Source organism: Gopherus flavomarginatus, unplaced genomic scaffold (genome assembly GCF_025201925.1).
Source record: "Gopherus flavomarginatus isolate rGopFla2 unplaced genomic scaffold, rGopFla2.mat.asm mat_scaffold_45_arrow_ctg1, whole genome shotgun sequence".
Classification (NCBI taxonomy): domain Eukaryota; kingdom Metazoa; phylum Chordata; order Testudines; family Testudinidae; genus Gopherus; species Gopherus flavomarginatus.
The window spans coordinates 118085-134208 of record NW_026115091.1 but is presented as its reverse complement, the minus strand read 5'-3'; the positions used below and the strand labels follow the sequence as shown (position 1 = coordinate 134208).

General features: G+C 47.1%; 1 long non-coding RNA gene across 1 annotated transcript in view; it reads left to right on the top strand.

Annotated features, from left to right (window-relative positions):
- The window catches only part of LOC127042495 (uncharacterized), a 54207-nt gene extending 43770 nt beyond the window's left edge, over positions 1-10437 (top strand). The window contains exon 3 of the long non-coding RNA XR_007771956.1: positions 10244-10437. This is a non-coding gene — a long non-coding RNA (uncharacterized LOC127042495). The remainder of the gene's footprint in view (positions 1-10243) is intronic.
- Positions 10438-16124: the final 5687 nt, after the last annotated feature.

Genomic DNA, 16124 nt, shown 5'->3' with positions numbered 1-16124 from the left:
ACGCCGGGCTGGGAGCCAGAGTCTCAGGCTGAGGGTGGGGTTCGGGAAGAGCTGTGGCAGAGTGGTGCTCCCTCCCTGCCCTCTATGTGGGCTGGCTCAGGTCCTGAGGTGCCCCCATGAATGTTCCTCTGTGTCCCCTAGGAGTCGCACCCCACATCATGGGGACCACTGAACCCTACTCGCTAAGTCGGGGCTAGTGATGCCAAACCCCCGGGAAAGGGAGAACAAGTGTGGGGGCCCCAGCACCAGAACCATGCCCCTACCTTCTGTCTGTGGCTCTACCCCCTTCCACCCATGGCCCCATCCACTGTCACTTCTGTTCCACCCCTTCCCCCACCAGCCCCACCCTATCACTCCTTTACCCCTGCCTCGCTGTGGCCCTGAGACCAGAGAAGCTCTGTGCCCCTGCTGCAGCCCCCGGGCTGTAGCAGGGAGTGGGAGCTCCTCCAGCCCTGGGGCTGACATAGGGGAGACTTTTCCAGGGGGACCTAACTTGGCCAGGGCCCCTGATCATGGGCCCCACTGTCCCCTTGGCAGTGCAAGGTTTGGGGAGGCTGAGCCCCCTTGTCATAAACAGATAGCTAAGGGTTAATGTTCTTTTACCTATAAAGGGGTAACACCAGTAACCTAAAACACCTGACCAGAGGACCAATCAGGAAACAAGACTTTTTCAAATCTGGGTGGAGGGAAGTTTGTGTGTGAGTTCTTTGTTCTTTGTCTTGTGTCTGTGGCGTCTCGGCTATGAGAGTGATTTTTCTATCCCCTGCCTTTCTAATCTTCTGTTTCCAAGTTGTAAGTACAAAGATAATAAGACAATAAGTTTATATTGGTTTTTTTTGTATTTACATGTGTGTAGTTGCTGGAATGTTTAAATTGTATTCTTTTTGGATAAGGCTGTTTATTCATTTTTTTCTTTTAAGCAAATAACCCTGTATTTGTCACCTTAATACAGAGAGACCATTTTTATGTCCTTTTCTTTCTTTTTATATAAAGTTTTCTTTTTAAGACCTGTTGGATTTCTTCTTTAGTGGGGACTCCAGGGAATTGAGTCTGCAGCTCACCAGGGAATTGGTGGGAGGAAGAAGTCAGGGGGAAAATCTCGTTGTGTTAGATTTACTAGCCTGACTTTGCATACCCTCTGGGTAAGGGGGAAGAGAGATTAGCTATCTTGGTACTTCTATTTCCAGGACTGGAAACAGGGAGGGGGGAGTCCCTCTGTTTAGATTCACGGAGCTTGCTTCTGTATATCTCTCCAGGAACACAGGGAGGGAACACCTGGAGGGGAGGAGGGGGAAGGGAAATGGTTTATTCCCCTTTGTTGTGAGACTCAAGGCATCTGAGTCTGGGGGTCCCCCGGGGAAGGTTTTGGGGAGACCACAGCGAGCCAGGCACTGTATAAATCCCTGGCTGGTGGCAGCTTTACCAGGTCCAAGCTGGTAACTAAGCTTGGAGGTTTTCATGCTAACACCCATATTTTGGACGCTAAGGTCCAAATCTGGGAAAAAATGTTATGACACCCCTCCCCCCTGAGCCTCCATTACAAGCCGCCCAGGCTACCACTGCTCAGTGTGTGGCCAGTCTCTGTGTTTTCTGCTGCTCGTTCTGGGGAGCCTGGCCGGCCTTAGGGGTGGTGCCCCCCGATAGCCGCCCAGGGCTCCAGGGGTCAAAGGGCACCGTGTGGCAGTGCAAAGGTGCTCACTGCTCTCCCCTGCCCCAATGCTCCTCCATGGGTCCATAGAGGTTTGAGGGGAGTAAGGAGCAACCCTATGTGCTCCATGCGTCCTGGTCACTTTTCCCACTTGGGCTGTGCTGTGAGGGGAGCATCAGAAGCTGCTGCTCTCTGCCCTCCCGCTATGCAGCCCGGCTGAGGAAAGTGACCTGGATGCAGGGAGCTCGGATGATCTCACTTCTTGCCCCCACATCCCACAGCCCCTAGGGGTGCCCAGATGAGCAGCGTTCCAGGGAGGAGTGGGGGGCAGCAATGCCAGCTGCTCCATGCACACAGGTCAGTCTCCCCATGTGGGTGCAGGAGGGGGTGCAAGGGTTTCTGTGATGCCTATCCTATCAATATCGTCACTCAATACCAGGCACTCAAATTCACCAGTCTTAGTACTTAGACGTTTAGCGTTTGTATTTAAGCACTTCTAAAATGTGTCCCATTTTAGCTGTCTGCTATTACATGATGTAATTGAGGGAGACTCTTTCATTTAACTGTTTCTCATCAGAACCTACCTGTACATTATCATCTTCCATCCTCTCCACCTTACTAGGCTATAGAGAATCCCTGTGAATAGTTCCTCTCCTACCGGATGTCTCTGTCTGAACACTGTGCTCCTCAGCGCCTGTCGGCTTTCCCCAGCTCTGAGGCTGTGTCTACACCGCGCACCTTACCAGGGTGCAGCTGTGCCACTCTAACCATGCCATTGTAAGGTGCGCTGTGTGGCCGTCCTTATCGCTGAGAGAGAGCTTCCCCGGCAACAAAGCCAAACTACCTCCAATGAGGGGCAGGAGCTTTGTCACCGGGAGCACAGCTCCACCTATGATGCGCTGTTCACACTGCCGCTTTTCATGGCTCAAATTTTGGCATTCGGGGAGTGTTTTTTCTCACCGCAGAGAGACAAAATTTTTAGCAACAAAAGCCGAAATTAAAAAAAACTCCTCTGCAACCTATTTAATTTTACCTTTATACAACCTTTATACTGCCTCCAGTTCTGGTATCCTCATTTGAAAAAGATGTTGTGAAATTGGAGCTAGGGCAGCAAAGAGCCACCAAATGTTCTGAGGGCTGGAGAAAAATGCCTTTCTGTGAGCTATTGAAAGAGCTCAACCTGTTTAGCTTATCAAAAGAAGATTGAAAGGTGATTTCATTGAAATGTTGAAGGGCCTTAATGGAGAGAAAAGATTGGGTATTTTCGGGCTCTTGAATGGAGCAGAGAAAGGCATAACAAGACCCAATGGCTGGAAAGTGAAAAGAGACAAATTCATATTACAACTGAGGCACAATAGTCAACAGCGAGGATGATTCACCACAGGAGCAAGCTACCAAGGAAAGTGGTGGATTCACCATCTCCTGATGTCATTTAATGAAGACTAGATGCCTTTCTGGAATGTGTTTGCCCCCAAAGTAGCTGTTATGTCATACAGGAGGCCTGTGATATGCGGGTTAGATGCTCTAATGGTGTCTTCTGACCATGAAGTCGACTAATTTCTGAAAAACTGAGTGTAGCATTGGGAGCAGCGTCTGATGTTTTCCTGTCTAGCCGTCTTGCTGCCTAGAACAAACGCTCCTTGAGTGGGGTGATCCACAGGGAGTAGCTCAAACCTCCAAAGTGCCTGGCCAGGGGCAGGACATTAGCCCAGCAAGGGAGGGGTGTGGCAGTGACATCACAAAGGCCTTTTGCAGGACCTCAGACTATTGGTCAAAGGTGGTGGGGAGGTGGTGACCTCACAGAGAGATGCTGACATCAGCCAGGCAGGACAGGGGCGAGGGGCCAGGGAAACCTCAGAGACCTCTGTGGCTTTGCTTCAGCACGTTTCCTTCTCCAGGTCTCTCTTTGAGGACTGAGAGATTATTTGGGGTCATGGACGTGAGCGCCAGGAGGAACCTCTTTCGAGTTTCCTCCTTCCCTTGTAGTGATTTTACTAGAAAACAGCCGTCCCTGTTTAGAAGGTAAGAGCCTCCTGGAGGTTTGAAACCTGTTCAGTCTGATCTATCTGGTGACAAGTGAATTCTAGGCATGGAAAACACGAGCTTAAGGAGGCAGAATTTTATTGCGCACCTGGGATTTTGTCCCTTAGAATCGCTGGGGACATTAGGGTTTGTCCTTTTTGTTTCACCTCTTCCTCCATCCCTCCCTCCTCTTCTTCTCTTGCTTCTTTTGTCCTTTCTCCTGTTCCCTTCCCAACAACAGGACCGAGGTGTGTGTGTGTGTGTTGCAGGGAAGTCCTCTGCAGCTCCCACTATGGAAGGTCCACCCAAAAATGTGGGACTGAAATAGTGCTCGGGCAGTGATCCCCACCAGTGACCTGGGCCATCCTTTGGGCTCTCTGGTGAGAACCCTCAGCCTCCCGTCCTCCGTCTCTACCCTGATTGGTTGAGCAGGGGGATATTGACAGGGAGGAGACTCAGGTCCTTGTTGTTCTCTTTTAAGATCAAGTAAATAAGTCAGAACCAGTTCTATCTTTGATTAATTTTGCTGCTTCTCTGCATTAATTGTCTCTGAGCAGTTGATGATTCCCTCTAACATTGCAGTTCTCCTCAAATACTTGCTGAATAATTACTGTCACTGTTGTTGGTCTGGAGCTCATCTGAGAGCACAGTATTCAGGTCATTCAATGTCTGAAATTCAAGATCCGATGGTTTGTTTGAAAATCAGGGCTCTTCGGTCCTATTCCCAACACTGCCTCTGACGGGCTGTGTGACCTAAGACAAGTCAATTCTCCTTTCTCAGCCTGAGCTTCTCCCTCTTTCAAGTAGGGATAATAATGATCCGCTCTTACCTACCTCATGGTGGGTGAAGGATGCGGATCCATTTGGGAGTGTCACTAGAAGTAGTGCATAATATGAAGTTTCCCAGATTATGACATAATAGATTAGCTGAAATAGTCTATTTTATTTGTATTTTTTTATTTTGAAATTGTTAATAGTAGCAACGACTTAGCTCAGATTGAAGCATCTTATCTAATGGTTGAGATGTAAGTGTCTCCTCTTTGTGTGCGAGGAGACAATTTAACACACTCTGACAAAGAGGAGATGCTTTTGTTTTGCAACAAAATATTTTTGCAAAGATCTTTCATCCCACTTGTTATGATTTTGAGAAACAAACTGGTTTAGTCTAAATGGGATTTTCGGACAGAAACGGTTTGAATGAAATTTTCCCACCATCTCGATTCCTGGGCTCTGGGGTGTTTTCATCTGTTAGAACAGGAGTCAGAACTGGTTGCTTCTCTTTCTGGCTCTGCCATCGCCTTGTTGTGTAGGCCTTGGGTAGGTCACTTCCCTTCTCCCATCTGTCCAATCGGAACAGGAACAGTTCTCGAACTATGGGCAGTTTAGAGCCCAAGTGAGATAAGGGGTATTAAAGCCCTCTGTGAAGGAGAAAGGGGAGTTTCACAGTGTTTAGCACCAAGGAATTCTAAAGTTTGCTAAAATGTCTAGTCTGTGGAAACAAGAAATGGTCGGGGCCAAACTTATTAACCACTGCCTTTTTAAAGACCATTCAAAGATGTGAGTCCCTATCTTTTAGGTACCTGTGGTTCTTTGCCAGCAGCAGAGAAGAGGTTCCTGCCTCTGGTTTGTTAAGGCCACAAAAACGGGTGTTGTGCCCCAGTTCTCGTCTGAGACCCCTGAAAAAGAACATCTTCCCATCCATGAACAAGACAGGACCTATCTTTCAAAGGGGAACAAAAAGACCTCTGGGACTTACAGACTAGCTAGCCTGACTGCCATAGCTGGAGAGATCCTGCAATACATTCTTAATCACTCAGTTTGTCAGCAGCACCTACAGGATGATTTGGTTCTTATGACTAGTGAGCGTGGAATTGTCAAGAACAAATCATTCCAAACCAATCCTCTTTCCTTCTTTGGCAGGGTTCTGGGCCTGGTAGAGGTGAGTAAACAATAGATGGGATCTAGCTTGGTGTTACTAAGGCTTTCGACGCAGTCCCATAGGACATTCTCAGAAGCAAACGAGGGAAATGTAGTCCAGCTGCAATCAGTGTAATGTGGGTGCAGAGCTGGTTGAAAGCCAAGACTCCAGGAGCCCTTCTCCATGTTTAGCTGCCCAACGGGGAGGGTGAACCTAGTGGGTTTGGCAGGGATCAGTCCGGTGTCAGGTACTATTCTATATTTTCATGAATGATTTGGAAAATGGAGTGGAGAGCATGCTCCTAAAGTTTACAACTGACACCAAGCACTTTGGAGCACAGGATTGAAATTCAAAACACCCTTAACAAATTGGAGACTTGGTCTTCTTGAGCCAAACTCCATGGTTAGGGCTCTCTCTCTACACTGGGCTGAAGTGAAACCCCAGAGCCAAGCACTCCTCCTGGGCAGTGAGCTCCGACCTTGAATGGTCAGATGCTGCTTAGCACTCTCAGAGCAGCTTTTGCTGGGGGATTCTCCCAGCACTTTCCAATAGCGGGAAGGTATGAAATCCCCATTTGACTGCTGGGGACAGAGCCCGAGAGTGGGGAGCAACTTGCCCAAAGTCCCCAGAAAAAGGAAAACAACCAGCAGAGGAACCAATAGGAAACCAAGCAATGGAACTCAGGAGTCCTGGGGGTGTGCTGTGGTGACCAGATGTCCCAATTTTATAGGGACAGTCCGAATTTTGGGGTCTTATCTAGGATCCTATTACCCCCCACGCCGTCCCGATTTTTCACACTTGCTGTCTGGTCACCCTAGGGTGTGCACATGTGTGGGTCCCAGCTGCTCCCTGCCCCCCTCATTGAAGCAGATGTGCAGGGTTACTGCCCTGGGAAGTGCAGGGCACCAGTGGATGTGGGGTTGGCTGGAGGTAGGGTCTGGCTTCAGGCAGGGCAAGGGCTGCGTGGCTGGCTGGCTTCAGGCAGGGGGGTGCATCAGGGGTTGGCTGGAGACAGGGCAGGGAGGATGCGGGTGGTGCAGGCAAAGCAGAAGGTGCAGGGCTGGCTGGAGACAGAGGCTGACTACCGGCAGGGCAGGGCAGGGGGTGCAGGGCTGGCTGCAGGCAGGGCGTGGGGCAGGGCCAGTGCAAGGAAGTTTCATGCCCTAGGCGAAACTTCCACCTTGCACCCTCCACCCCCGCACCCCTGCCCTGAGGCGCCCCACCCGTGGCAGCTCCCCCCTCCACCCTGAGGCTCCCCTCTTGTGGCAACTCTCCTGCTCTGCCCTGCGGCACCCCCGTTGCCCGAGCTCACCCCTGCTCCGAGCACGAGCACCCCGAGCACGCCGTGGCCGCTTCACTTCTCCCACCTCCAAGGCTTGCGGCGCCTAAGCCTGCCAGGCAGTCAAGCACCCTCCTCTGAGCCACAGCAGCCCTGACAGTTGACAATAGAGGCACCTTAACCCCTGAGTTCCTTCAATGTGTCCCCCTTCAATCAAGGGGGAGCTCAGAGTGATGTTCCCTCATCTTCAGAGGCAGCCTCACCCCCTCTGTGCAGCCTCCAGCCAACCTTTTGCAAACTTGGTCAGGGACTGCTTTTCAAACACCCCCAATATTACAGCAGCCCTTGTCCTTGCCCTTGTGGACCCCCACTAGGTTACTTAACTCCATGAGAGAGAATGTTTCTGAGACACCTCTGATATTACAAGCCTCATTGAGAACTTATCTGGTTCTACTGGTTGCTGGGGAACATGAGATGGTTTTACCCATACCCTGTTTGCAACTTCAAATTTGTTTAACCGGCAGTGCACTATGCCTCACTTATGAGACAATCCTGAGGCAGTGGAAAGAATGTTCTGCACAATCTTTTTCACTCATGTGCCCACTTGGGCAAATGTAAATCAGTTATTAGATACTCTCATGACAGAAGATGAAAGACAAAAAGTAAAAGAAAAATCTGCAGCTCATTTGAATGCACCTTGGCTAATTACTGACCCTAACTGGAATCCCAATAATCCAGCTCAAAAGACAAAGTTGGATGGATTTTAAAAGCTGTTTTGAATGGTATTAGAGATGCAGGGGAGGCTACTCCAAATTGGAGCAAGGTGACTGCTTGTGTTCAGCATCCAGATAAGCACCTCTCTGACTTTTGTGCTCGACTGATTTGTGAAGTTAAAAAGCATGGGAATTTAAATCCTGAAACTGATCATGGAAAGGAGATGGTTAAAATGGTTTTCATGTCACAATGTGCAAAGGATATTGCAAAAAGATTTAGAAAGCATCCAGATGGTACGCAAGGGAAAAGTTTGTCTGAAGTAGTTAGCATTGCTACTAGAATGTTTAATGGGAAAGAGAAAAAGAAAGAAAAAGACATAAGGAACGGGTTAATTTAAAAATCATCTTGGCCCCGGGATGGAAGGAGGGGGGTGCTCTGCGTTCAGGGTCAGGAATCGGCGCGGACTGTGCTTGGTGCAGGGAGGGGCTGCTTTCGGCCCCAGCTGGCTGTGAAGGAAAAAATATAGACAGAGGCGAAGCAAAGGAAATACAAGTTACAGAACTGAAATTACATTTGCAAAGCTTAACTGTCCAGTAAGATCCAACAGTGTGCCTTTCTGACCCTGGAGTCGGTGTGGCTTGGTGACACCAAAGAAGCCACAGGCAGCCGACCTGGACTGGAATCTCTGAAAGAGACGCCGCAGGAGATTCCAAGGTGTAAAAGAACAGCCCTCCCAAGAGCAGAAGCATGTTGGAAATTCTGGACAAGCTGTATACAGGATAATCTCCCTTCCACCTCTCCCCCTCCTCTGAATATTATACACAGAAGTGGCCAGTCTGGACGTACGTGTGTAAGTATGAAAGGAGCTTCGGGCTTGGGGCATTAATATTTTCCTGAGTGATGTGGGAGCGTTCCCAACACTCTCCGTTGTAGTTTTATTATTTTATTAATGAAGCTTTAAAATTCAGTTATATGGTGTGTTTTCTTTATCTTCCCCCAACGATCCTGTAGTGTCAGCCTGATCATCTGACATGAGGGATAGATTGGTAACAGAAATTTGTCACAGTTTGGTGAGCAATTAAGAAGGGGGGAGCCCTGCAGAATTTACACCATCTATTTGTTTTACCCTTGTTATTTTGTGTTTGCTTTGCTTGGTACTGTTGGTGTTATATGCTGAGAACTGCATGAGTAAAAGTGAGTCCTAATAGGATAAGGAAACACTATTTGGTTCTGGTTCTGTTCTATTTAACCAGTTACTGTTGTTGTTTTTTTTCTCTGTTCATTTGGGTGTTAGGAGTGTGGGTGGAACTGAACCTCTTGTTCGTAATTCCTAGGAGTGGAAGCCATGTGTGCGAGACAGCTCTGAGGTTAAATTGAGATCCTTCTGTCCTGTCCCCTGTAGCGGTCAGTGTATAGAAGTGGGAAAGTCTGGCTTAGACTGTAATTCCCTCTGCTCTCTGTGTAATTCTCTTTTCTGTTTAAGTGTCAAACAGATGAATGAGTCTCTGGGTAAACCCTCTAAGAGTAGTCCTTCAAATTATATGTTAAGTAAATGGCCTTTGCCCAATGGGCCATGTGTCTTCGTCTAGGTGGCAAGCCTCATGAAGGAGGACTCGGGTAGTCTTGTGAGTAAGAATGTTTAAGGGAAGAGACCAGGAGGGGTTGGGGGGCTAGTTGAGAAGCCCACCCTCCTAGCTAAACTGGTAGTGGAAGAAGTTGGTGCCTATGGAAGGGACGGTTCAGTGAGAAAAGCAGGATCGGGCCCAGGCGGGCAGGCAACAGACAGAGAGATTGGAAAACAGGTTGGAAAACTTTAAGGGTATAGTGGAAGGAAGGAGTAAGTAACTGTAAGCATGGGGATTTCAAATACCCAGAACTTACTTGGAATGGTGATTTGAGTTGATAAAAGTGGCTGTTGGGAGACAAGCAAGTGATTTAAGGGAGAGTGAGAAGTTAACTCTGTAGTTGCTGGAGGAAACAGCAGTTGAACTTTGTAAAAATGCTAAAGAGGAAAGTTCTTGGTGTCTTTGAAATGTTTGTAAATAAATTGAGGCAAAGAAATTGTTAATTGCAATCATTTAGAATTTAGTTAAATTAGCTGAAGAATGTATATAGTGCTATGTAATTGAAATTTTATTAGGCTGTAAGGGCACTATAAGTAGTGATGTTTTCTTTCAGTGTTTGAAAGCAAGAGTTAAAAGTAAAAAGCAAGCCAGAAAGCATCTGTATTCATGCAAATTATCTAACTGATAAGGTAGGAGCCACTGAAACCTGGGCTGCCTATGAAACACATAAAATATGGGATAATTCCTCTGTTTTTCCTGAAATCAACAAGGGTATTTGTCTATTTTAAGCAATGATTGTCTGCCCAGAAGGGGTAGACCTCTGTTTTTTTGTCTTTCAGATAATCAGAGAAAACTGATGCCAGCTAAACAGCATTCAACGTACCATGCATTTACTGGCACAATAGAAATTATGTTTTGTGTTCTATGTTCTGTCTTGTGGTGTTTGTCTTGTGGCCGGAATTTTTATGTTTAATATTTTTATAAAATAATCTAGTTTAAAATCAAACAAAAAGGTTAAATTAAAATGCAGATACTTGTTTTGTTCAACTTGGAATACAAAGTGTTTAGATAAATCAGGAGAATGTGATATACTAAAGTCTAATGCGTTTCCTTAAGTAAGGAAAAGAAACTTTATTGGTCAAACTGTTAATTGCAAAAATTGTTGTTAAAATTTGCATACCAACAGTCTTTGAAAGCAAGGACATGAAAAGTTAACCCACTCCCCATATTGTACATGGGATCTTTCTGGCTACCTCAGATTTCTAGCCAGAGGGCTGAGGACGGTGGAAGGGTATTGGACTAGAGGTTGTATTGAGTGAACTCCTCAAAGTGGGTGTGCTTGTCCTGGCTTGTTGCTCGAAAGCTCTGTAATAAGGTTATTTTAGTAAAAGGGTGTGTGTGGCATATATTAAATAATAAGACTAATGTACTGTATAATGACAATGTGTAGGTGTTCATTGTTGGGAAAAAGGTGTATAAGTAAAAAGTGAAAGTTTCCTTTGCAGGTTAAAAGAAGCCAAGAAGGGAAGAAGCACAAAGAACAGAATGAATTAACTGAAAAAATAAAATAAAATAAAATAGCAAGCTCAGGCTATAGATAAGACACTGACTCCATTCAAGGACACTGCTCACAGTTAAGACTTGGTTAACAACCAGGAAAAGGAGGGCTTGAATTTGCCCATGCAGCTATGAGATCTGAAAAACACTGCCAGGCACTAATGAAATGTGTTAAGTTTTTTTTCTCACAGGTAAGGAAGCGCTACCCAAAGACCCTAGCAGCCCTGCCACTCCTTGGAACCAGGAGACGGGATTGATGTAAAGGTCCACCAACGAAAGACTGCCTTGGCTCCATGCTGGAAAGGCCCTTAAGTCCTGATGACTACCAACACCGCTGTGAAGTACCAAAGACTGACTGCTTGGACCCAAGATTCTCACTGCAAAAAGACCCCTCCACATTGGGAGAATTCTCCTACTGATGATTAGCCTATTTCACCTTCTAGCTCCACTGTGCCTTCTGGACAGTAGGGAAAAAGTACAAGGTGAAGTGCTAGTAGCCTCTCCCTTATCCACTGACAGATCTACTGTGCCTTTGAATTTTTCTAGAAAAAGCAAAACCATTACAGGGTGATGTGCTAGTAACCTCTCCCCTATATGATGCTGCACCAAGACTGTTTTGGGAAAGAAGAAGGAACACTCACTCCACTGAAATTGCTAAAGTCCAGGAATTCCTGACTAGAAAGGACATTAAGAACTGACCCCGGTGAAGAAACAAAGAATTGTACACTGGCAGAAAAAATTTGTGGGACCCATGCTTGGGAATGTGGTATAGATTGGATTTTGGGGTTTATTCTACAGGCTGTGCCCTGTGTTGTGGATAAATTCTTCAGCATGTATTGCTCTCTCTAATTGGATTTTAAATAACAAGTACCCGAAGAGTTTGTTCTGCCACTGGAAATTTTACCTGTATTGAAACCGTTCCAGAGACTAATAATGTAACCCCCTCCTATGCTATTAATGTCAATGCCTTTTAAAAGTACCTGAAAATAGTTAAATGACAAATGTAATATAGTACTACACCAAGGAAAGATGGTATTAAATATCACTGAGGCTGGAAGGCATTGCAGTGGGATCTAGTATGTTTGGAGATTCAGAATTTCCTGAATGACCAGCTGATGGCCATTTGGAGTGATCTTGAGTACCAGACTTGGCCCACTGCCCTTACAGACACATCAGGAGTACCATCTGATCTGTGGTCATGGAGATATACTAAAGACTTTCTGGGTGGAAGTGTAAACATTTACAGTGCTCCTTCCAAGCATTTGGACTGGGGGGTGTGGGCTTCCACATACCGAATCCTGACGGGTCCATGGGGAGGATGCACATGGGACTGGATTATTCACCGAAACATCTGGGAAATTAGACCACTTGGTATACCTAACTGATTTATAGTCAGTGCCCCAATCCCTTAGTTGTCAGACAAACAGGATTCCACTCTTTTGTCCGTGCACTCATTCCTGGATTGTGGGTGGCTAAGCTCAAGAGAGCAGTTGTAAATATTTCTGCAGAGCTTGAAAAAAAACAGCTAATGCATTAATAGACGCTTTCCAAAAGTTGCAACGAAAGACTGATGAAGTAGCAGAAGTAACTTTGCAAAATAGACGTGTGCTAAATGCCATGAATGCTGAATTAGAGAGGGGCTTGTGCTCGCATTGGGGAAAAATGTTGCTTTGCTGTTAATCACTCTGGCTTAATTGACAAAGATTTACAAGCTATTAAGAATGTTGCTGTTGTTTTCCATGCTATATCTCTTGATCACACTTTTAGTTTTAAGGACCTCCACTCAGACCTTGGGTCATGGTTTACTAGCCTCCCCCGTACAATTGTTAAATGGATATGTGTCCCAAGAGTCCCATTATGGTCCTCTAGGGACAAAGGGGGGATTGTTAGGCCCGAATAAAGATATAGCAGACAAAACCAGGTATGCCAACCTGACCAAAGTCAGGCTAACAGAGGTTTGTGGGTAATCCCTGAGTGGAAAACACTGAGAAGCAGCAGCATGTCTCACAAGCACTGGGAAAAAGTGAGATAAGAGAGAAGCTGCATTCCTGGCATAGTACCAGATGTGCTGTGTTCGGGCAGCTCCTTCGAAGAACTGATAAGAGTCCTAGTTTCCCAGCCTCCTTGTTTTCGCTCCCTGGTTTTGTTCTTTGTTTGTTTTTAACTCCCCTACATTTCTAACTTTAGGCATGCATGTATACTAAAGGTGTCTAGTTTCTAGTTGTTAGAAGAAGGGGGTGGGTTGCTCCAGTGAATAATTTATGACGCGACGGAACTGTCTACATAGGCTTATACTAAGATGTAAAGAGCAGGCTGGTTCTCTCTGGAGACGAGCTGCTCTCTATTGATGCGTGCACTTGTCAATAAAGAGCTTTTGATCGGACCTTGCTGGTGTTGCCTGTCTCTCTCGCGGTCAGACAACGAACTTTGCCGTCTGGGTTAGAGTCCCTGACATAAGTATAATCTAATATCTCATTGAAAGGTGACAGGGCCAGAAAGAGTTAATTAACTCACCTCACCGACTGACCTGACCCGTGGGTGAACCTTAAAAACTGGTTAACAAGATATGTAAATGAACAGAGCTTTGAAATGCAAGTCTGCAGTGTTAGAGGTGGAAGGGGAGGTGTTTGCTCAGGTCTTGTGATGTCAGCAAACAAGTCTTGTCTATTGCTATAGTTTTAATTCAAAGAGCAAAAAAAGAATATTAACATTTATGATGATACTTGAGTGAAATAGTATTATTGTCTGTGTCTCTTTGAAGGTTGTGGTAATCTGTATCTGAACTGTTTGATGGATGTACTAATTGCCAGGATGTTTGGAAGAAGAGTTAAGCCTATTGTTTTCTCAGGCTGAAAGGCTGCTGGAAATGTTTAAGAACCTGGGACACGATCCTTCTTCATCTCAGATCTGCTTTGGGTTTCAAGAGGGGGAAACCTTAAGCCACAAGGATTGAGATCCCCAGTCATTGACTGGAGCCACCCTGAATATGGACATTGGATTATAACCTATGGACTATTTCTAAAAGGACTTTTGGCAACTACTAGCTCATCTCTACTTTGTATCTGAACCTCAAAAATTGAATTCAAGTCTATATGTCTATGAATCTTTTAACCAACACTCACTCTCTCTCTTTTCTTTTCTAATAAATTTTAGCTTAGTTAATAAGAATTGGCTATAGCATGTATTTTAGGTAAAATCTAAGTTATAATTGAACCTGGTTATGTGGCTGATCCTTTGGGATCGGAAGAATCTTTTCTTTTATATGATGAAGTAAGATTTTCAGGAATCATCATCATATCTAACAGGTGTGTCTGGACGGAGGCCTGAGGCAGGGTACTTTAAGGGAACTGCGTGGTTTAAACTTCTAAGTAACCAGTGAGGTACTACAGAAGCTGTTTTGTGCTGGCTTGGTAAATCTAAGTATTGAAATAACCAGCAGCGTTTGGGATTTGTCTGCCCTGTTTTGTTTGCAATTCACTCTGATTGAGTGAGCTGAGCTGGCTCCCACGGGCAGCACCGTCACACCTACAGCCAGGCTGCAGAGGTCTGGGGGATCTTAGGGGCCTTGGGGTGCACAGATACCTATGTCCAGGCCATAGCGGTCCCTGGGGGGCTTAGAGAGTTTGGGGGGGACACAGATACCAATCTCCATGCTCTAGGGTCCCATGGGGGCTTAGAGGATTCGTGGGGGGCACATATTCCTACATCCAGGCTGTAGGGTTACCAGGGGGGCTTAGGGGGTTAGTGGGGGGCAAAGATACCTACGTCCAGGCTGGAGGCATCCTGGGAGTCTTAGGGAATTTGTGGGGGCCAAAGACACCTATGATGTCCAGGCTGTAGGGGTACCAGTGGGTTTTAGGGGTTCGAGTGGGCACAGATACGTATGTCCAGGCTGTATCGTTCCCAGGGGGGGTTAGAGGTTTCGTGAGGGGCACAGATATCTACGTCCAGATTATAGATGTCCCGGGAGGGGGGGGTTAGGGGGGTTGTGGGAGTGCAAATACCTATGTCCAGGCTGTAGGGGTTCCTGGGGGCTTAGAGGGTTTCTGAGGGGCACATATACCTACGTGCACACTGGAGTGTCGCAAGGGGCTTATGGAGTCTATATGGGGTACAGATACCAATGTTCTGGCTGTATAGGTCCCTCGAGGTCTTAGGTGTTTGGTGGGAGGCACAGATACCTACGTCCAGGCTGCAGGGGTCTCGGAGGGGCTTAGGGTCTGTCACGGAGTGTGGGGGAGTCCGGTCCTGCACCCCTCCTCCTGGGACTCACAGTGACTCTCAGCCAGCCAGTAAAACAGAAGGTTAATTGGACAACAGGAGCGAAGGATACAGCAGAGCTTGGAGGCACAAGCAGGACCCCACAATCAAGTCCTTCTAGGGGTTCAGGAAACTTAGTTCCCAGTTTGGGAATCCCTGAATTCCAACCACCCAGACCAAAACCGAAACTGAACTAACCCAACTCCCTCCAGCTGGCCATTTGCTGTGTCCAGCTTCCCGGGCAAAGGTGCTGACCCCTCCCCCCGCCTAGCTCAGGTTACAGGCTGAGCACGTGTCCTGTCCTAAAGTCACTCCCTGCTCTCCCATCCCCCGCACAGACAGTCCCTTCTCCATCACAGTAATGCACAGAGCATTTCCCGCATGGAGCCACAGTGACACCGTGTGGCCACACTGGGTAATGCACAGAGCATTTCCCGCATGGAGCAACAGTGACACCATGTGGCCATGCAGGGAAATGCCCAGAGCATTTCCTGGATGGAGCAACAGTGATTCCATGTGGCTACGCAGGGTAATGCACAGAGCATTTCTCTCATAGAGGAACAGTGACAACATGTGGCCATGCAGGGTAATGCACAGAGCATCACGCCTATGTAGAGGCTGTAGAGATCCCTGGGGGGCTTAGGGGTCGTGGGGGGCACAGATAGCTACGTCCAGGCTGGAGACATTCTGGTGGGCATTAGGGGTTTCATGAGGGGCACAAATATCTACGTCAGGGCTGGAGAGGTCCCTGGATGGCTTAGGGGGTTGTGGTGAGCATAGATACATACGTCCAGGCTGCAGGGGTACCAGAGGGACTTAGGGGGTGTCACGTAGTGTGGTGGAATCTGGCCCTTCACCCCTCTTCCTGGGACACACAGTGACTCAGCCAGCCAGTAAAAGAGAAGGTTTTTTGGCCAACAGGAACGAAGGATACAGCAGGGCTTTTGGGCACAACCAGGACCCCTCAATCGAGTCCTTCTGGGGGTTCAGGAAGCTTAGTTCCCAGTTTGGGATTCCCTGAATTCCAACAACCCAGCTCCAAACCAAAACTGAACTAACTCCCTCCAGCCAGCCCCTTCCTTTATTCAGCTTCCTGGGCAAAGGTGCTGACCCCCTCCCCGCTGCCTAGCTTAAGTTACAGGCTTAGGTCCTGTCCCCTCA